Source organism: Scyliorhinus torazame, chromosome 1 (assembly GCF_047496885.1).
Source record: "Scyliorhinus torazame isolate Kashiwa2021f chromosome 1, sScyTor2.1, whole genome shotgun sequence".
NCBI lineage: Eukaryota > Metazoa > Chordata > Chondrichthyes > Carcharhiniformes > Scyliorhinidae > Scyliorhinus > Scyliorhinus torazame.
In genome coordinates, this window is record NC_092707.1 from 343,141,088 (window position 1) to 343,163,122 (window position 22,035).

At 48.4% G+C, this 22,035-nt stretch overlaps 1 protein-coding gene across 7 annotated transcripts in view; it reads left to right on the top strand.

Moving 5' to 3' along the window:
• Positions 1–22,035, top strand: part of mark1 (MAP/microtubule affinity-regulating kinase 1) — a 323,583-nt gene that overhangs the window by 158,839 nt on the left and 142,709 nt on the right. Inside the window, exon 4 of one of the 7 annotated variants that reach the window (XR_011947840.1) lies at positions 15,591–15,784. The exons of the other annotated variants lie outside the window; for them this stretch is intronic. The gene's annotated coding sequence lies outside the window, so the exon portion shown is untranslated. The remainder of the gene's footprint in view (positions 1–15,590; positions 15,785–22,035) is intronic. 7 annotated transcript variants of the gene reach the window in all.

The following is a 22,035-nucleotide window of genomic DNA, read 5'->3' on the forward strand; positions in this document are numbered from 1 at the left end:
AATCTATTTATTTCTTTGTGTGTTTATCCAGCTTCCCCTAAAATGCATCTGTTATTCACCTTCACTACTCCTAGTGGTAGCAAGTTCCACATTCTAACCACTCTTAAAGACGTTTCTCCTGAATTCGCAACTTAACGTAGGGTCTAATTTATATTTATGGCCCTCAGTTTTTGTCTCTACCACAAGTGAAAATGTATTTGCTACCTTGACCCCTCTTGTTCTTGCGAACTACTGTGGCATCTCCAACCTCCCTTTCTTCTCCAAAGTCTTGAACATATTGTCACCTCCCAAATCTGTGCCCACCTGGCCTGCAAATTCCACGTTTGAATCTTCCAATCAGGTTTTTACGCTGCCGCAGTGCTAAAACAGATCTCACCAAAGGCACATTACTTCCTAATGTGACATGAGATTGTGTAAATTCTCTCTCCTTATCGGGTGCGATTCTCCGATCGTGGGACTAAGTGCCTGCGCTGTCGTGAACGTCGTCGTGTTTCACAATGGTGCGATCAGGCCCCCGCCGCGACCGATTCAGTGGCAGAAAAGGGGCCAGCAGCGGCGCCGTGAGAAATGCGGTGGACGTGGCGAAAGACCAGCGGCGTCATCGTGCGACGCCAGGATGATGCCGCGCTGTGTAAGAGGAAGTGCGCGAATCGGCACAGACACCAAAGTCGGAGATGGATGAGCCCCATTGCGCCGCTCCCCGCTTCTGGGACAGCGACCTGGAGGCACTTCTAGGCGCTGTATAGGAGCGCCGGACCATCCTATTTCCGAGACTTGGACACCGGCAGCCGTGCAGCACCGTGAGGCGGAGATGGCGAGAGGTCGGGATGGCGGTCAGCGCTGTGGGGCACATCACCACCACCACCACAGTCTACACCCTCACACCCCACCGCCTGGCACTGCACCACACCACAGTCCACACCCTCACACCCCACTGCCTGACACTGCACCACCCCCACAGTCCACACCCTCACACACCACTGCCTGACACTGCACCACCCCCACAGTCCACACCCTCACACCCCACCGCCTGACACTGCACCAGCCCCACAGTCCACACCCTCACACCCCACCGCCTGACACTGCACCACCCCCACAGTCCACACACTCACACCCCACCGCCTGACACTGCACCACCCCCACAGTCCACACCCTCACATCCCACCGCCTGACACTGCACCCCCCCCACAGTCCATAACCTCACACTGCCTCCTCCACCCCCTCACATACGACCCCGCGTGTCTACCAAAATGTGCCTTACTGTGTCTCCAGGGCCAGAGCAGCACCGCCGTGGAACTGCTCGGTTAACCGCCGCCATCCAGCTCCAACCTCTTCCGGCCACAGGGACAGAGGGGAAGGATCACGGGCAGGAGGGTCCTCCTCTGGGGCCGGGCCACCGAGGGGTTATGCACAGAGGACCGAACGAGACGTCAGGATAGACAGTCATGACACACAAGACAGTGAGACAGGCGACGAGGGTACAGCGAGCCAGGACAGCGCCTCAGGACAATGATGCACAGAGGACATTGTGACATACGAGGCACAGGGATATGGCACCTGGCATGGGCCGAGGTCTTAATGCACGGGCCAAGGTTCGAGCCAGGATACCCCAGACCTGGGCACAGACGAGGACCTAGCGGCCGCGGCACTGCTGTCACCCACCACTTCAGCCATTGCAGATACATTCACCTCGGTTGGGCAAGTAAGTGACGAGGCTTCTGGGTCACAGGCTGATGCGCACCACGCAGCCGAACCGGTACAGCAGGTGGAGGTAGGAGCAGCTGAGGGGCTGGACAGTCGGAGGGCAGCCCAGGCCCAGCACCCAGCTGCTGCCCAGACGGCTCCCAGGTTCCTGGGCTTTCCAGGCTCACCCACAGACCCGATGCATTTGCAACCCCAGGGACCAGATAACGGGGTGACTGCTGTCTTCCGGCAACTGCAGACTCAGCTGGAGGAGTCCATCCTCGTCCACGAGCAGGGAGTGGTGCCGGTCTTGGCTGCCACCCAGGCCGACACCGCATGGGTGGCGTCTGCGATGGAGGCAATGGGGGAAACGGATTCGGGCATGGGTCAGGTTCTTCAGGACGTGGGCTTAGTGTGCATGCGTCACCCGTGGCCCATGACAGGGCTGCTCACTCACAGGCAGCCATGTCCCAGAGCCACATGGACATTGCCGCCGCGCTCCGGGGTCTGGCCCAGTCTCAGCAGGCCATGGCCCTGTCCCAGCAGGCCATCGCTGAGAGCATCGGCGGCTTTGTCCATGTGATGGATGGCGTCGCCCAGACCCAGCGGTCCCTGACAGGGATGTCGCACTCCCTCCGCTCCATCGCCGAGAACGTTCAGACCCTGGTCAATTCCACAGGAGGCCTCCAGGACTGGCAGCGCCAGGTGTCGGTGGTGCAACGGGGTTTTCCTCCGCGCGCACCACCGTCCCTTAGAGTGGCCCGGGGGCCAACAGGCTCCCAGAGGGAGGTGGATGTTCCGCTGTCCGTCCCGGTTACACCAGCAAGGGAGGGACCGGAACACTCGGACTCCCTCCGTCCTGTCCCTGGTGCATCTGATGGGCAGCGGGCAGAGGAGGGTGGCAACACGCCATCCAGCTCGCCCGCCGAGCAGCCTGGCCCATCCAGGCTGGGCCACCCCCGGAAGCGCATGCCGACGGGGAGCCACGTCGAAGGGCAGGATTCTCAGCAGTTCGCCTCCACTCCTGATGTACCGTCTGGGGAAACACCTTGACCTAGTGGTAGGGCCCGTAAGGCCAAAAGGTTAGACACGTAGTAAGTTGGCACGGGTGCAGGGCGCAGATTAGTAATCGGGCCTAGGGCACGTGTTTTCAATGTCACAATTAAAGTTGTTACACCAAACCTACATGCGTCTGTCCTATGTCAGGTGCCTGGCGGGTGACGTGAGGTTGCCTGGTGACAATGGTGTTCGAAAATCATTGCAAGGGTGAGTCCGGGTGTGCGCCCCCATCCCCGACACCAAACACGCCATTGTCCTCAGTGCTCCGACGCCCGCTGCCCCACACGGAAATGTGATGGAGTGTCCGTGACGCACAAAGGGGACACCGAGGTGGTGGTGTTCAGATATGGCCATGAGTCAGACATTCAGTAGCTTACGAAAGTAAAAGTGTAACGACAATAACGAGGTGCCGCAGGTGTAGGGCTTCGTGAGAGTAGTGCTGTGTGGGGTAGGGTTGTGTGATGGTGGGTGAGGGGGGTGCTGGGTGGTGCCTGTGCACGCGGTCAACGGTCTGAGTGCCCTGAACAACAATGCCCTCCCCCTGGTGTGCGAAACGTGTGGCGACCAACGGCTCGTGCCTCATGTGCTCGCTGTCCCAGCCGGTGGCATCGTGCAGCCTCCCGGCCATATCCCGCACCCCGGTGGTGTCCGTGCCCCGCCGCCCTCCCATCCTCCCCCTTCTCCTCCTCATCATCCTCATTTTCAGAGTTGATGCCCTCATCGGGCTCACCTGCTTCTTCCTCCTCCATTACATCGCCCCTCTGATGGGCGATGTGCTGCGAGATGGAGCAGGCAACGACGATTCTTCCGATCCTGTCGGGGTCGTACTGCAGAGCGCCTCCTGAGCGGTCCAGGCACCGGAATCTCATTTTAAGGAGGCCGAAGCACCTCTCCACGACCCCCCTGGTTGCAGCATGGGCCTCATTGTAGCGGGTCTCCGCGTTGGTCTGTGGCCTCCGTATAGGCGTCATTAGCAACGGATAACCCCTGTTGCCCAGCAACCAGCCCCTCATCCGGGGGCGGTGAACCTCGAAACTTGCGGGGATTCAGGACTGCGCCAGTATAAAGGCGTCATGCACGCTGGGCGCACACGTGCATTATTCACATTCCGTGGTCGCATATCACCTGGACGTTCATCGAATATGTCCCCTTCCTGTTGAGGAAGACGTCCCTGTTCCGCGTCGGTGCACGCAGGTGGACGTGCACCCCATCCACGACGCCCTGTTCCATAGACAAGGGCAGCAATTTGCATTCATATTGTGATCCCGGCCACTGAGGCGGATTCCACGGCCCTGGCAGCCTGGTGCACATGGTCCTCCGGGAAATTGATGTATCGTCCCGCGACGGCATAAAGGCCGTTGGTAACTGCCCGGATGCACCGGTGTCTGACTGATTCCACAAAGGTCCCTGCTCGGCGACTGGAAGGAGCCGGTCGCGAAAAAATTCAGGGCGACCGTGACCTTCACTCTCACTGGGATGGCATGTCCTCCCCGCCCCCCCCTTCCACGTGGTGCCAGGTGCGCCATTAGGTGGCATATATGGCCGACCGTCTCATGGCTCAATCGGAGTCTCCTCCTGCATGCCGCCTCCGTTAGGTCCTTGAAGGGAATGAGGTCCCAGTAGACACGGTGGCACATGGGACGCCTCCGCCGCCATGGCACGACCACCTGCTTGTGCTCCTCCCCTGGTGCCCCATCAGGATCGGAGTCACCGCCCTCTTCCTGGCCGACGACGTGGATTTGATTTGCACCCTCCGCCTCCTCTTGGGACCTGTCAGGCGTGATGGCCTGCAGCAGCAGCGGCTGGCACGAGGCCCTCCGCAGCAACTCCCTCTGCTGCATCCGCCTCTGCAGCATCCTCACTGAGCAGCCTGGCTCGCCCGCGACCAATGCCAATCTGCATGGCTGCCGCTGCCGCCACGGTGGCGAACATAGATGGTTGCTGTGAATACATCATGAACCCCTTCTCCCTCCCCCCCCCCCCCCCCCCCCAAACCTCCTCCTCCCCCCCCCCCCCCCAATGGGGGATCGCGGCAAACGCTTCAGACTGCCCTCCCACCCCCACCCGCCATCACCGGCCGTGGATGCAACTTCCTGCCTCCTGGGATGGGTCCGCCTACTCACCTCCCTCATCCGCTTCATCAGCCAGCATGACTGGCTGACGAATTTATTTAGCAGGGGTGAATGGCGACAGCGTGACCTGGGGTCATGCCGTCGGGACTTCGGCCTATCCAGGCCGGAGAATAGCGGGGGGCTGGGAGGATAGCCTCTACTGCCTGCTCGACAGATTCGCCGGCATGCACTGCGCCGGCCTCGATGACGTCGTTCTCGCCGGTTGGGGGAATGGCGGAACGGGGTCGGACGGGCGCGGCAAGAAAAACTGGCGTGCACAGCAATTCTCCCAGATGGCGCGGCATGGGAGAATCACCCCCCTTATCCTTTTTGACATGTCTACAGCCCATAAATTGCTAATCAGGCCCTTAGAAACAGATCTAATCTTTTAAAAGGTCTTCTCCAAATCTATTTCATTAACAAAGCTTGCAATCACCTCTTCCAACATTCTTCTCCCAGTTCCAACTGTTAATGTTCCCTATCTGTCAAGCTTGGAGTTATTTTAGAGGCACAATATGAATGCAAATTGCTGCCCTTGTCTATGAATAGTTATTACATTATTGTTTTGCTATTAGTGATTAATAGGCTAGGTGTTTGAACATTTTTATACAAGGCCACTTTGGATTATTGAGATGCTTAGCTGTCAGTATGAATTGTAAACTATTTTTTTAAAAAGGAAAACATTTATATGAGCTTGAAATATCCTGGCAACATAGGCAGAATGAAATAATATATTCTGTCAAATGAATTATTTTTCTAAAAATAATTAAATTTGCACTTTAAACATGTATATATTAGCATATCGATTGGAATTGTTTCCTTCCGACTCAAACTGAATATGATCCTTCACCTTGTCCTAGAAACCATAGTCCGTTCATGCTGGAGCAAGTTGTTTGATTTCCCACCTGTATACTTTTGCCTTGTTCCTTACTGCTCCTGAGAAAGAAATGAATACAAGTTAAAATTGATCATGACCAATGCCACCATTGTTCTGTTTACACAGTCATTCCGAGTGTCCCAGAGAGTATTGTACCAGAGATGTACTGCCGAGCTCACTGATAAAATAGCATTCAATTATGACAGTCTACTTCTGCTCTCCCAAGGGATAATACTTTGCACATTTCATCTAATCACTATTACTGATATGATAATATTCTGTTTTCATCTCCTCATGTTAAAATTGAGGACTACTTGAACTTAACTCTCATAATGGTTGTGCTCGTGGAATAACAGTTTTGTCAATTTATTAGATTGTTAAAATAACTTCACTTATTTTTAAATTCCACGTGTTTTCTTCAAAATTGCGCAGACTTAAAGCATCTATAATCACCTCTGAAGTTGATTGTGAATGGCTATTTTGTTGAAACGTAGTCTTACCCGTGAAAATCAGAATTGGAAGATGCTGAAAATTGAATACCGTTCCCTGTGAAAATGCAAATCTTTTATCTCCTGCCACTTGTAGAGCGGAGGGTGTACAGGAAAATGGTCTGCAAGACGTACCAATTTGACAGTGGTACCTGATATATAAGCGTGGTCGGCAGGGTGCAATTCCTGGTGTTTGACATAGGGCTTGGGGAGGTGTTGAATTTGGCAGGTTACTGTAAAGTCCTATCACTCGGCACCACTGGAGATGGATCCTATGGTTTTTGGAGTTTGGTTCATTCCATTCTGTGACCTGTCAGCAGTGAAGCGATCGGGAGAGCATGGATTTGACAAGAGTTGTAGGGGAGCTTCTGACGGCACCAATTTGTGTTCTGAGAGATTTCTGCAAGCATTGAATTCCGGTTTTGTGATTGGTCACTGGATATAAATGTCTGAGGTACAATCTCACTCGCACATAGATACATACGCTTGTATTCATTCTTACTCACTCTGCCTCTTTACTTCACTCACATTCTCTTTCTCACTGTCTCAATCTTTGATCCCCTCCTAGTTCTTATCGACATGCTGCCCCTCAGCGACATCTTTGAAAAGCACAAAGCTCGTTTTCACATATATTCTGGGGGCTCCCAGATATATTTCACCACCACCGTTATTAATTCCTCCATTGTTGCTAAAATTATTAGACTAGCTCTCCAACACCCAGAGGTGGATGAACTGAAATGTCCTCTAAATACGTATTGCGGGACTTCGGGTGACGGCGAGCGGGAGGCGGCCGCACAATGGAGGGCTCCCGTTCGGGAACGGCATTTTCGGGGCTTTAAGCCCGGTCCCAGGGTCCATGGAGACGCCAGAAGCAGGGAGAAGGCAGGGAGGGGGCACAGTGAAGGCACAGAAAAAAAAAGAAAAATGTCGAGGGTGAGCAAAAAAACGGCCGTTAAAAAAATAGCTGCAGGTCTGTCGGGGAGTGGAAAGGTCACCGCGGGGTCACCAAGGAAAATGGAGGCTGGAGCACCAGGGGAGGTGCATTGCTTACGGCTGAAGAAATAACTAAGGTGATGGCGGCGGAATTCGAAAAGCAGTTGGCGCAGATTGCGAAATGCATGGAGACGGTGAGGAAGGAGATGAGGGAGGTTTTGAGTGTGCTGGTGGAGGAGGCGGTTTCCCTGGTGAGGACGGAGGTGGCGAGTGCAGTGGCGGAGGTGTGAGAGCAAGGGGAGGCGCTGAAGGAAGTGGAGACGACATTATTGCAGCACGGTGATCAACTTGCCTCGATGGGGACAGAGATGCGGAAGGTGATGGACACTAACAAGGATCTGCGAGGAAAAATGGAAGACCTGGAAAACAGATCCAGGCGACAGAATTTGAGGATTGTGGGGCTGCCCGAAGGAGTTGAAGGACCGAAGCCGACTGAGTATTTTGCCGTGATGCTGGCAAAACTATTGGGGGAGGGGGAGGATCCCTCCCGATATGAACTGGATCGGGCTCATCGGTCGTGGAGGCCTGCACCAAAGGCGAGTGAGCCGCCAAGGGCAGTGACTCTGTGCTTCCGTAGGTACAGTGTGAAGGAGAAGGTCCTGAGCTGGGCCAAGCGGAAGCGGGTGGTGCAGTGGGCTAGAGCTGGTATACGTGTATACCAGGACTTTACGGTGGAGCTGGCGAGGAGGAGGGCTGCCTTCAACCTGGTGAAGAGGGCACTGTACATTAGCAAGGTGCGGTGCGGCATTGTATATCCAGCGAAGCTGAGGGTGACTTACAAGCTCAGGGACTTTTATTTTGGAACGGCGGAAGCAGCGGAGGAGTTTGCGAAAGCAGAAGGACTGTGACAGAACTGACAAATTGAGGAATGGCCATGTGCCGATGTAACCTCCTGACTGTATTTTCTTCTTTTTTGTATCACTGCGCGCGGGTGTAGAGGCTAAAGGAGCCAATGTTGTATATATTTGGACAAGGGAAGGGACGGGACTTTCACTCAAAATGAGGGCTCTTTGGGGTGTAGGTGGATATGCGGGGTTGGTGTGCCTAAAGGGGATCTTTGGGCTTTCCTAGGGCCGGGCAAGGGGGAAAGGGACCTGGGCGGGGGCCTACACGCTGGCTGGTTTAAGTTGGCGAGTGAATGGGAGTGAGGTGGGGGAGGGGTTGTGGCCATCGGAGCCTGGAAAGTTGGGGGAAGGTACCGAGGTTGGGAGGAGGAGTTTTACAAGAGGCAGTGGACGGGAGGAGCTGGAGACTTTGTGGGGGGGGGGGGGCTGTGTAAGAGTAAGAATCTGCAGAGAGTCGTGAGCACATCCCAGTCCATCACGTGAACCCGCATCCCATCCATTGGCTCTGTCTACACCTCCCGCTGCCTTGGGAAAGAACCCTCCCTCCCAGGATATTCTCTCTTCCAACCTCTTCCATCAGGCAGAAGATACAAAAGTCTAAGAACACACACTAACAGATTCAAAAACAGCTTCTTCCCTGCTGTTATCAGACTATTGAATGACCCTCTGAAGGAATGAACTGGTCTCCCCATGCATCTTCTCTACTGTGTAGGACTTCACTCTGTATGCTTCACCTGCTGTCTATTTTATTTCTTTAATTTTTAATAAGTTTAAAGTACCCAATTCTCTTTTTTTTTCAATTCAGGGGCAATTTAGCGTGGCCAATCCACCTACCCTGCACATCTTTGAGTTGTGGGGGTGAGACCCATACAGACACGGGGAGAATGTGCAAACTCCACACGGACAGTGACCCCGGGCCGGGATTGAACTCGGTCCTCGGTGCAGTGAGACAGCAGTGCTAACTACTGCGCCACCATACCGTTCCATTCACCCAATGTCTGTGTATTTACGTTGTGTATTTATTGCATGTCCTATCCTTTTTTTCATGTATGGAACGATCTGTCTGGAGTGTATGCAGAACAATACTTTTCACTGTACCTCTGACGACGTGACAATGAATCTAAATCTAATCTAAATCTTAACTCGCAGCAAGTCACCATCACCCTGGACAGGACCCCTGTGCTTGCTGACCTACATTGGCTCCCAGTCAAACACATTGTAATTTAAAAATTATCAGCCTTTTTTCAGATCCCTCCATGGCCTTGCCCCTTCCGATTTTCATGATCTCCTCCAGCCTCAAAACACTCCCCGATTTCTGGACTCCTTTAGAATAATCTTTATTGTCACAAGTAGGCTTAGATTAACACTGCAAAGAAGTTACTGTGAAAAGTCCCGAGTCGCCACATTCCGGCGCCTGTTCGGGTACACAGAGGGAGAATTCAGAATGTCCAATTCGCCTAACAGCACGTCTTTCGGGATTTTAATTCTTACCTTTTAAGCAGCCTCGATTTCAATTGTCCCACAATTGGTGGCCATGCTTCAGTCACCTGGGCTCGAAGCTCTGGCATCTTTTCCTATGCCTCTTCCTTTCTCGACCTTACTTTCCTCCTTTAGGACACTCCGTAAAGCCTTACCTGTTTGATAAAGCCTTTGGCCATCTGCCGTAATATACCCTTAGGTGACCTAGCCCACGATCGGGGCTCACTAATCTGCAGGCGGGCCTGTGCCGTGGGGGCACTCTTTCCTCCGCGCTGGACTGTGTAAAGCTCCGCCATGGCCGGCGCGGAGAAGAAACACCCTGCGCATGCACAGGAATCATGCCAGTGGTTCTGGGAACACGCTGGCGCTCCTGCACATGCGCCAACTTGCGGAGGCCCTTCGGCACCGGTTGGCACGGCGCCAACCCCTCCAGAGCCGGCCTAGCCCCCGAATGTGTGGAGGATTCCACACCTTCCAGGTGGCCCGACGCCAGAGTGGTTCACGTCACTCTTTGGCGCCGGTACGGCTCACCCGCCAGATACCGGAGAATCCCGGCCCATGTGTCAAATAGATTTTTGTCTCACACGGTTTCTCTGACACAGATAACACAAACATGCACATCTTCTCTGTTTTAAAGCAGGTCAACACTATCTTTACCTGGATAAATGTTTAAGGTATTTTCCTTTAATTTTGAAAAACAATGAAACCGATATTGCTGAAAGCTAAAGAGAAACAGCTCAGGAAATGCTGCTGATTATCATAGAATTTACAGTGCGGAAGGAGGCCATTTGGCCCATCGAGTCTGCACCGGCTCTTGGAAAGAGCACCCTACCCAAGGTCAACACCTCCACCCGATCCCCATAACCCAGTAACCCCAGTCAACACTAAGGGCAATTTTGGACACTCAGGGCAATTTATCATGGCCAATCCACCTAACCTGCACATCTTTAGACTGTGGGAGGAAACCGGAGCACCCGGAAGAAACCCACGCACACACTGGGAGGATGTGCAGACTCCGCACAGACAGTGGCCCAAGCCGGAATCGAACCTGGGACCCTGGAGCTGTGAAGCAATTGTGCTATCCACAATGCTACCGTGCTGATGTGTGCTGGAAAGTTGCTCGGAGCATAGGGTTCGCCTTCGGTTAATTAAGTCCAAGTCTAAGCCCCAGTTTTGTGAGAGGCTGTGGTCAAGAAAATAATTTCCTGAAGCTATCAGTATCAGATAAAATAGTAGTTTTGGTTTTTTAAAAATGTTTCTTGTGCCTGTTTGAAATTTTGAAGAAGTGGAAGCTGTTTTTCCAAAAAGTGTCAACTCAGTAAGTGTTCACTGTTCTTATTTTTCCCTTTTTAATTGGCAGATCTTTCCGACTCAACATTGAGTTTTTTCCTTAAATAGCATAAACATTTGATGGTGTTTCCCCTCCTTTGTGGCAACAACAGCATTGAGAAGGTAGAGCTGGGTTTCGTCAGTGTGTTGATATTTGGAGTTTGTGTTCTCCAAGACTAGAATGAGCTGGTAGAGAAATGAGTAATTTGCACGGATATGTGAGAGTTGCACTTCTCTGTTTTATTAAAGGGGAATGACGCCATGAGCTCAAAATGGTCCCCAAATGTCAACAAAACCCACGGACTGAGTTCCAGTCCATTTTACTTTTGAACGTCGAGAGACACAACAGAAGATTTAGTTTTTTGTAACTGCATGTTGACAGCAGTAATAAATATTTGGAAGCAATGCCATTGTGATGAAGGTAGGAATAGAACTGAGCCAATAGAAAAAATGGGTGGACAAGTCAGTAAAGGCAAAAGCGATATAAATCTAATGACTTTGGAGATGGTCATAGCATGGAACGAAGCCTTTTGGCCCATCATGTCGGCACCGGCCATCTAGCGCCTATATACTCTAAGCCCAGTTTCCAGCACTTGGCCCATAGCCCATGCTATGGCATTTCAAGTGCTGATTTAAATATTTCTTTAATGTTGAGAGTTCCCGCCTCTACCACCCTTTCAGGCAGTGAGTTCCAGATTCCCTCCACCCTTTGGGTGGAAAAATATATTGTCACATCTATAAACCTCATTAAATCTATGCCACATGGTTATTGGCCCCCTCGCTTGGGGGAAAAGTTCCTTTCTATCCACCCTATCTATGCCCTTCATAATTTTATACCCCTCAATTTGATGCCCCCTCAACCATTTTTCTCCAAGATAAACAACCCCAGCCTATCCAATCTCTCTTGATAGCTAAAACGCTCCAGCCCAGGCAACACTCTGGTGAGTCTGCACCCTCTCTAGTTCAATCACTTCCTTCCTATAGTGTTGCGACTAGAACTGCACACAGTACTCCAGCTGTGGTCTAACCAGCATTTATCCAGCTCCATCATAACCTCCCTGTTCTTGTATTCTATGTCTCGGTTAAAGGCAAGGATCCCATATGCCTAAACTTTTTAAAATAAATTTGAAACGAAATGAAAATCGCTTATTGTCACAAGTAGGCTTCAATGAAGTTACTGTGAAAAGCTCTACTACATTTAGAGTACCCAACTCTCTTTTTTTCCAATTAAGGGACAATTTAGCGTGGCCATTCCACCTGCCCTGCACATCTTTTGGGTTGTGGGGGCGAAACCCACGCAAACATGGGGAGAATGTGCAAACTCCACACGGACAGTGACCCGGAGCCAGGATCGAACCTGGGATCTCGCCACCTTGAGGCAGCGGTGCTAACCACTGCGCCGCTATGCTGCCCCCACCCCCCCCCATACACCTTAACTTTCCGGTACAGGCTTGGAGGGCCAAAGGGCCTGTTCCTGTGCTGTTTTGTTCTTTGTTCTACCTTATCTACCTTGTCCTGCTGTCTACGAGGATCTGTGGAAATGCACACCAAGGACCCTCTACTTCTCTGTACTTCCTAGGGTCTTACCATTCATTGTCTATTCCCTTAATTCTAGATTCTATTTGCCACTGGCTGCACATTTAACCAGCTGGTCTATATCGCCTTGTAATCTAAAGCTTTTCTCTTCACTATTTGCCACACACCACCAATTTTTGTGTCATCTGCAAACTTACTGATCATACCCCCTACATTCACATCCAGATCATTGCACTACAAACAGCAAGGGACCCAGTACTGATTCCTGTGGAACACCACCGGACACAGGCTTCCAGTCACAAAATTAACCTTTGACCGTCACCCTTGCCTCCTACCACTAAACCAATTTTTAAAATAATAATCTTTATTGTCACAAGTTGGCTTACATTAACACTGCAATGAAGTTACTGTGAAAAGCCCCTAGTCACCACATTCCGGCATCGGTTCAGGTATACAGAGGGAGAATTCAGAATGTCCTAATTACCTACCAGAACGTCTTTTGGGACTTGTGGGAGGAGTGCCCGGAGGAAACCCATGCAGACACGAGGAGAACATGTAGACCCCACACAGACAATAACCCAAGCCAGGAATCGAACCTGGGACCCTGAAGCTACCGTGCAACCTCTGAAATCTCCTCCCTTGCCTCCCATAGCAGCATGGGATACATCTCATCTGGGCCTAGGGATTTATCCATTTTAAAGCCTGATGAAACCGTTAATACCGCCTCCATCTCGATCTTAATTTGTCCAAGTGCATCACAGTCCTCCTCCATGCTTTCTGTACCTATATCGTACTTCACTCCAGTGAACAAAGAACCTCTCCTGTGTCTTCCACCTCCACACACAGATTGCCACGTTGGTCCCTAATGGGCCCTACACTTCCCTGGTTATCCTCCTGCCTGTAATATACTTCTACAACACACGCCTTTCGATTGTCCTTTATTTTACCCATCGTGTTTGATCCTGTCTCCGCTTTGGTCTCCTAATTTCTGCACACTCTATATTCTTAGATCATAGATCATAGAATCTCTACAGTGCAGATGGAGGCCATTCAGCCCATCGAGTCTGCACCAACATTCTGAAAGAGCACCCTAGCCTAGACCCACTCCCCCGCCCTATCCCCATAACCCCACTTAACCTTTAGACACTAAGGGTCAATTTAGCATGGCCAGTCCACCTAACCTGCACATCTTTGGACTGTGGGAGGAAACCCACGCAGGCACAGGGAAAACGTGCAAACTTCGCACAGGCAGTAGCCCAAGGTAAGAATTGAACCCGGTCTCTGGCGTTGGGAGGCAGCAGTGCTAACCACTGTGCCACCGCTTTTGCTGTTTGGAGCCATTAGCCTGCTTTCTTTCCTTATCTAAACTCTGAATATCCCTTGACATCAAGTTCCCTGGACCCGTTGCTCCCACCCTTCACTTTTACGGGAACATTTTGGCCTGTGCTCTATTTTCTTTTGAATGACTCCCAATGTTCTAATGTAGATTTTCCTACACATAGCTGGTCATGGTCACTGTCACCAAAATACTCACCCACTGAACCTTCTACAACTTGCCCATCTTCATTTCCTAAAACTAAGTCCAGCACCGCTCCCTCTCTTGTAGGACTTTCTACATAACTGATGTAAAAAGTACTCCTGGATGCATTTTAAGAATTGTGCCCCCTCTAAGCCTTTCACACTTGGACTATCCCAATTAATATTGGGGAAGTTGAAACCCCCTTCGATTATGACCCTATTATTCTTACATTTCTCAGAGATTTGCCTGACTGTTTGTGTGGAGTTTGCATATTCTCCCTGTGTCCATATGGGTTTCCTCCGGGTACTCGGGTTTTCTCGAACAGTCAAAACATGTGCAGGTTAGGTGGATTGGCCATGCTAAATTGCCCCTCAATGTCGAAGGTTAGACTGGGTTGTGGGGGTATTGAGCTGTCATACCTGCCCCTCCCTCAACCATGTCTCTGTGTTAGCAATAACATATTCCAATGTATTAATCAACACCCTTACTCTCAAGGCTCATTGTATTAGAATAAATGCCAGCCAGCCTTACCATACCATTGTGCCTTAACTTGTCTATAATCTCTCTGCCTTTCAGACTGACTGACTTGGCTTTCTTCTATATTTGGCTGTCCGTCACTCCTGCTCTACCTCCATTCCACTCCATATCCCATCCCCCTGCCAAATTAGTTTAAGTACCTCCCCCACAGGGTAGAACTCCCCGCAAGGGTGTTAGCCGTTTTCCGGTGCAACCCGTCCAACTTGTGTAGGTCCCACCTTCCCCAAAAGAAACCCAGTAATCCAGGAATCTAAAGCGCTCCCTCCCACACCTTCTCTTTAACCACTGTTGATTTGCTCTGTCCTCCTATTCTTATATTCACTGGCATGTGGCACTGGGAGTAATCCAGAGATTACAACCTTTTGAGGTACGGCTTTTCAATCTGTTACCTAACTTCCTATATTTCAGTTACAGGACCTACGTTATTGGTACCCATGTAAACCATGGCCGTGTCTGTTCGCCCTCCCCCTTCTGAATGTCCTGTAGCTGTTCAGTGATATTCCTGACCCTGGCACCAGGGAGGCAACATGTCATCCTGGACATCTGCAGCCACAAAAATGCCTATCTGCATCCCTCACTACTGAATCTCCTACCACTATTGCTCTTCCACTCTTACTCTCCCCTTCTGCAGCTAAGCCACCCACAATGCCATGAACTTGGCTCTGCCTGCACTCCCCACTGGAACAATCACTTCCATTGTTTTCCAAAATAGAATAATGGTTATTCGGTGAGATGTACTCTGCGGCTTTTCTAATTTATTGCCTGCCTCCCTTCTTCTGACTGGTGGCCGTCCATTCCCTCTCTGACTGCACTTCCTTAAGCAGAGAGGTGACCACATCTAAAAACGTGCTGTCCATGTAACGCCCAGCCTCATGGGTGCACCTCAGTGCCTCCAGCCAATGCTTAAGCTCTGAAACCCAGAGATCCAGTTGGTCACACTGGCAACACTTCCTGCACACGTGGTCACCCAGACTGCAAGAAGTGTTTATGAGTTCCCACATGCTGCAGGCGGTGCAACAGAGTGTGATGAATGGAGGATTTTAGTATTGGCCCCTAAATATTAGGACAATTTAAGGATTAAAAGCCTGGGGTTATAGTGTGTTTGACTGCAGTGGCCATGTTTTTGTTTTGCAGGGCGCAGGAGCTTTTAGGAGCCAGAAGGTGAAATTGACCAGAGCAATATGGTTTTCAGTCTGGGCGAAGGCAATGCCTGGAGAGTTAATGTGCTTTCGGCCTGCAGTGTTTGTTTTCAGCTTGGGGCGATGACATCATTGCTGGTTGGAGCCCAGGGATGCAAAGAGACATTTTGGGAAAAGCCTTGGAGAGGAGTAAGTCTGCTCTGTCTGTGACACTTAATCCACAATTTTCTCACAGGATAGTTAGAAAAAGAGTAATAATACTTAAAGCAGCGCAGTCTTGTCTTGAGGACAAGGAAGAAGCTGAAACATGACAGCTGAACCAGGTTTATGAAGATGTTCAGCCAGAGTCTGAAGGGATTCTAACAGGAGCCACATCTGTTCTATAAAGCAAATATTTCTCTATGCCATGCTGATTTTAAGATGGATTGAGAGCTGTGTGTTTCTTGTTGTTAATGGGGGATTGAGTTGTTGTATTGAAGAGGTAATTGTAAACTATTTATTATGGTTGTGAAGTTAGAGTTCAATATTGTATTCCTAATAAAGTTTCGTTTTAAAAATACCAAATCCTTATTTCTTCATGTAATCAATCCCGGAGCAAATCATTCTTTCTGCGCAGTCTTCCAAATAAACTAAAATATTGGAGTTTCGGTCCGGTTTCCTAGCCAGTTTTGGGGTCTGGTCTGGGATCATAATAACATGACTGAGCTCCCCTGCCACAACCTTAGTTAAAAGACTCTTACCTTAAATTTATGCCCAGTATGAAATTTGCAAAAGTTTTTTTTAAAGCTAGAACTCCTACCCTTCCACGGGCAGCACGGGAGCACAGTGGTTAGCACTGTTGTTTCACAGCTCCAGGGTCCCAGGTTTGATTCCCGGCTTGGGTTACAGTCTGTGCGGAGGGTGCACGTTCTCCCCGTGTCAAACCCAATTGAAAATTTATGTTCTGGATCAGTTTTACTATTTAGTAAATTTGTAGTAAAATCCTACAATAGACCGGTTAGGCGAAACATTATTTTCAAAGAACGCAAGAAATATGTAACAAATTCTGTTACCGTCTTTACTGATTTTACCATTTAATGCGTTGTTTTATTGTGTGAGGCCTTTCTGAGAGCCCTATTATTGAGATTCAATTAATAAAAAATTTTCCACTCGTTTACAGTTGCTGTTAACATTCAGTATTATTTCAATGCTGGTGAAACCAGGCTGCATTTTACATAGCATACTTGTGTAGCAGTGGGCATAAGAGAACGAAAATATAGCAGCTAATTTCACAGAGCACACCACCACTCATGGATATTGCTATTTGAAGTTGTCCCTGTATCAGACCATAAGGTAATTAATCTACAACTTCTGAACTGCACTTGTGAGCTACTAGTTTAAAACTCTGAACATGCCAGTATGAATCACGTGCTACAACTGCAGTGACAAGGGCATTATCGTAAGAACAGCTGATCTACTTTCCTTCAGATAGCTTGCAAGCAAACAGCAACACTTTCTTGAAAAAAATGTTTTATATATAAACAGATCTTGCACACCAATCTACAATACAAATATCAGAACAAATTTGTTTGGCACACAAGAGGTCATCCCCACATAATTGTTTTTCAATGTGTAGTAGCAAAAAAGCCTGAAAACAAAATTGATTATTCATCGCATATTAGAATCATGGTAGATATAATGATGTGATGTAAAGCCACTTGCACACTTAATGTTTAAAAAAAAGTGTGTATTAAAAAAATGAAACTGGTAACAGAAAATTAAGTGTCACCAGGATTTGTCCTTTTAAAATGCATTTAAAGTTCCACTGAATGAAACTCTTATCTAACATTCATCAATGTGTGACTGCCACAGATCAATTGATGCGGAAACTGGTCAGGGTACAGAGCTTTGTTCTAGATGTCAATATAATTTGTACGTGATCAATACATTTCTAAATATCTTACAGGGCACTGCTCATCGGCATTCTGTGCAATCAGTCCCACCGTGTTTTTAATCATGGATGATTGACCGCTTGGCTTCAAAGTTTTATTTTGTAATAAATTTAGAGTACCCAATTCATTTTTTCCAATTAAGGGGCAATTTAGCGTGTTCAATCCACCTACCTTGCACATCTTTGGGTTGTGGGGGCGAAACCCATGCAAACACTGGGAGAATGTGCAAACTCCACACGGACAGTGACCCAGAGCCGGGATCGAACCTGGGACCTCGGCGCCGTGAGACTGCAGTGCTACCACTGCGCCACCGTGCTGCCCTCTGGCTTCAAAGTTTTGAGTGTGGATAAGTACTGGGGAATTCCGGCATTGGCTTCAGTTCGAATAGAAGAAAGATTTACCTCATCCACACTTAGTGTTTCACTTGAGGAATCCATGTGACAAGAAATAACTTCCATCAGCTTTATTAAAGAGAAAAGATGTAGGGTAGAGTTTCCATTTGGATGCAATGAATAAATTATGCCTAAAAGGCGCTTGAAACTGTACTGGTTAGATACTTAATTCTTCCATGAATCAGTGCAGTGGGACAGCAAAATGGAGTGTATTTGTTTTCCATTTGAAAAGCATTCCTGAAGTACTTGAGAGTGGTGACCTGGTGGAGTTTTATTAATATAGCTGAAAATGGGTTCATCACCAAAAATAAGCATTTTTAATCAGGGTGAACCTGAGGAACCTGATTTAACATGACTGAAAAAGATTGCTAAAAGCTATGTTGAACTATTTAATCGTTTCTAAGTGAATGAAATAATTTTTGATGTGAAGGAAGTCCTGAGGTCTGCCCATGGTGGATACTAAATGAGTTGACATGGTACATGAAAGAGAAAAGGGTGGGGGTTGGGGGCTATGGAGTTGTTAAGTTTTCATAGGAGGTATAAATGGGGCATGAAGGGTATCCGGGAAATTGGGGGTGGGTACAGAGAATGAGGTCCCATTTATGGAGCATGGGGAGCATGTGGCGGGGGGGGGGTTGGTGATGAGGGTTGGAGGGACGTTTTACTTTTTATTTGGGGTTTTTTGTATTTTGGACACCGTGCCGGAGTTCGGAGGCAGGTCTCCCACCTAGCCCGCTTCTGTACCCAGCAGCCTCAGTTGCTCCATGGTTGCCTTCCCTGAATCCTACTTCAACCTGCTTCACTAGACTGAAAATCTGACACCCCTTTTTAACATTCAGTATTATTTCAGCCCTTTTTAAAGATCAGGTTTGGAGAGCCAGGATTTCTCCTAGCTCTGCGTACCAGACAGGCGGACGAAAACCCGAGCTCATAATTTTGTCACCGATTAGGCTAGACACCAAATTTATGTATGAAAGGACAACTACCAAACCTAAAATCTGCCTTTATCAGCTACCTGGCACAGTTACTATGCAAAAGTTTGTATTCGGCAGATACATCATATTCTTGACTGATGCAATATAGCAACAACTTGTATAGTCCATATCACATCATAAAACACGTTGAGGCATATAACAAAATATAACACTGAGCCGCATGCAGAGATATTAGGTAAGATGACCAAAAGTGTGATCAAAAAAGTATGTTCTGAGGAGCATCTTATACGAGGAAAGCAAGGGAAGCGAGATGAGGGTGGGTATTCCAGAGTTAGCGACTTGATAACTGAAGGCACAGTCGCCAATAGTGAAGCAATAAAATATGGTGATGCGCCAGAGGCCAGAATTAGAGGAGTGCAGATATATCTGAAGATTGTGGGACTGGTAGAGATTACAGAGATATGGAGGGGCAAAACCATGGAGAGATTTGGAAAGACGAGGGGATTTTTCAATTCAAGACCCTGCTTAACTGGGAGCCAATGCAAGTCATTGAGCACAGAGGTAATAGGGAATCTGAACCTAGTGAAAATTGAAATACAGGTTTTGGGGGGGGGGAATCCGAGGAGCAGAACGTGAAAGACCGGCCATGAGCACATTAGAGCAGTCGAGTCTAGAGGTAGCAAAGGCATGAATGGGAATTTTAACAGCAGACAAACTGAGATCAGAGCAAAGTCAGGTGGTGTTACAAAGCTGGGAATAGGCAGTTTTAGTGATGGCCTGAAATGTGACACCAAAACTTTGAGCAAAGGGGCTTAATCACAGACTTATTAGTGAGAGGGATGGAGTCCATAGCTAGGGAATGGAATTTGAAGTGGGTGAGCGCAAACAATGGCTTCAGTCTTCCTAATATTTAATGTTGGGAATTGCTGCTCATCCAGCACTGAATGTCGGAGAAGCAATCTGATAATTTAGCAATATCGGAGGAATTGAGAGAGGTGCTGGTGAGAGCTGGGTGTTGTCAGCCGACATGTGAAAACTAATGCTGTACTTTTGAATTATGTTGCCAAGGGGCAGCATGTAGATGAGAAATAGGAGAAGACCAAGGATAGATCCTTGAGGGACACCAGAGGTAACAGTACCAGACCACACAAAAGACTATTGCAAGTGATTCACTGTCTATGGTTGGATAAGAATGGAACCAAGTGAGAGTAGTCAAATTGAGCTGGAGAACAGTGGGAAGGGTGTTGGGGAGGATAGTATGGCCAGTCATGTCAAAGGCTGCAGACAGGTCAAGAAGGAAAATAGAAAGTTTACCTTTGCCATAGTCAAATAGGATGCTCGACCATCGCACCCCCAAAAGTCCAAGATGGAACTCAGTCAGATGGAACTCCATGTGGATTTATATTTAAATACAGTGCTGGTCACAGTGATAGTATTTTTACCTTGATGGATTGCTATCAACTGCGAGCATGCAGTTCTGCACCCTCTGCTAAATATAAATAACCTGTCCTCTGGAAAACTATGTAAACAACACCTTCCCTCTATTTCTGTCTCCACAATTTTCCCTTTTCTCTTGATCATTTTGCTCTCTCTCTCTCTCTCTCTCTCTCTCTCTCTCTCCCTCCCTCCCACGTGGCAGATTGAAGCTACGTTTCATATAAATATGCAGAAAAAGCATAGAATCATTTGGTTGCCCCACTTGGAAGCATTGTCTACCTAATCTCCTGAAAGTGTACTGCAGACTTTTGAAGAAAATAACTGATTGGAATGAAAAGAACAGAAAGTCAATCTGGAACGAGAATTCAATCTCATGTCACCAGTGCTGGCGTGCTTCCCAACAGCTTTGCCTGCAGTTAGAATCAAATACCTCTTTATCAAATCGAGCATTTTGCAGACGAGCCTTCTTCTATTGCGCACTTCCGTCGCTATTTATTTTCTTCCAAAGTCTATCACTATGGTTACCTTCAGAAGTCAAAACCAATTCCAGGAAAAGCTGGTTTGCACAATTATAATTAGGGCTTCCCTGAGACAATGAAGTAGGCTGCTTGATTACCCCCCTGGGCGTGACTGCTTTGTTATGAAGTGCATTCTAGTCAATCTCCCATGGCGTCGGGCAGTCAAGAACCAGTGCTGTCATATGGCTTAGGAGGATTTAAGGGTGAAGAAATAATGGGACCAAGGTAGAGAGTGGCGGAAGCAAGGGGAGAGAAGTAAAAAGTAGGGAAGCGATTGGGTAAAAGATAAGGTGATTTTGAAAAGTACCTCAGTTGCTGTGGATAGAAAGTCCCATGTGGGAGGGTGGTTTGGATACATACTTCAGCTGGGGATGGTAGGTGGGTAAAAGGGTGTAATGGGTGGGGGTTCTTTGGTGGAGGCGGGGGGGAGCACTCTGATTTTCAAAAAAGCCTGGTTTTTCAATTTAAGAGAAAAAAAATTCTAATAACGAGAAGGTTCCAATAGTTTGCAAACATACAAGACTGTGGTTTTATTATTCACTCAGTCATTATCATTCAAGCTTGAAGGGGGAGCATGGAAATGAGTGGAGAAGACTCTGATTTTCTTGGCAGCAGTGGAAGTGACTATATTCCTGTTAATACAGGGTTTCTAAGGGTGATTTTTGTACATACAAATGGTAGGATTGGACCTGTTGGACAGAAATCAATAATGTGACTATGAATAAGTCATACCCAGGTGGAAGTCTGCCATGCAAACCAGTGTAATTTGGCAATAGGTGAAACAGCCCTTGTTGGCAGCAGCAATTGCATATTATTGGCACAATTTGTTTATATGCCATCCTATCAAAGCGTATTCTCATATACTAATGAATTATAAATAAAAAAATACCAGATCATTCTGTAATGAGATGGCACAGGCAGGTACTCAGTACCATATGATCTGGCCTGGTGTCAGCCAGTGACACAAAATAAACTGTGTCTTCTCAGTCACGTAGAAAAAAATCAGCTGAATGCCTCATCCATAAGAAAACTGACCTGTCCCCTCCCCAATGAAGGGAATAAAGACTGACTCCTAACATTCCCCAATTCAGACTTAAACCATTCATCTCACCCCGCCTCTCCTGAGAAAAATGGGCCAACATCCTCTATTTTGAACCCCACTCCACTCGCACAAAAAACCTCATGATCCCCACTGATGGAAAGTTAGATCTCTAACCTCCCTCATGA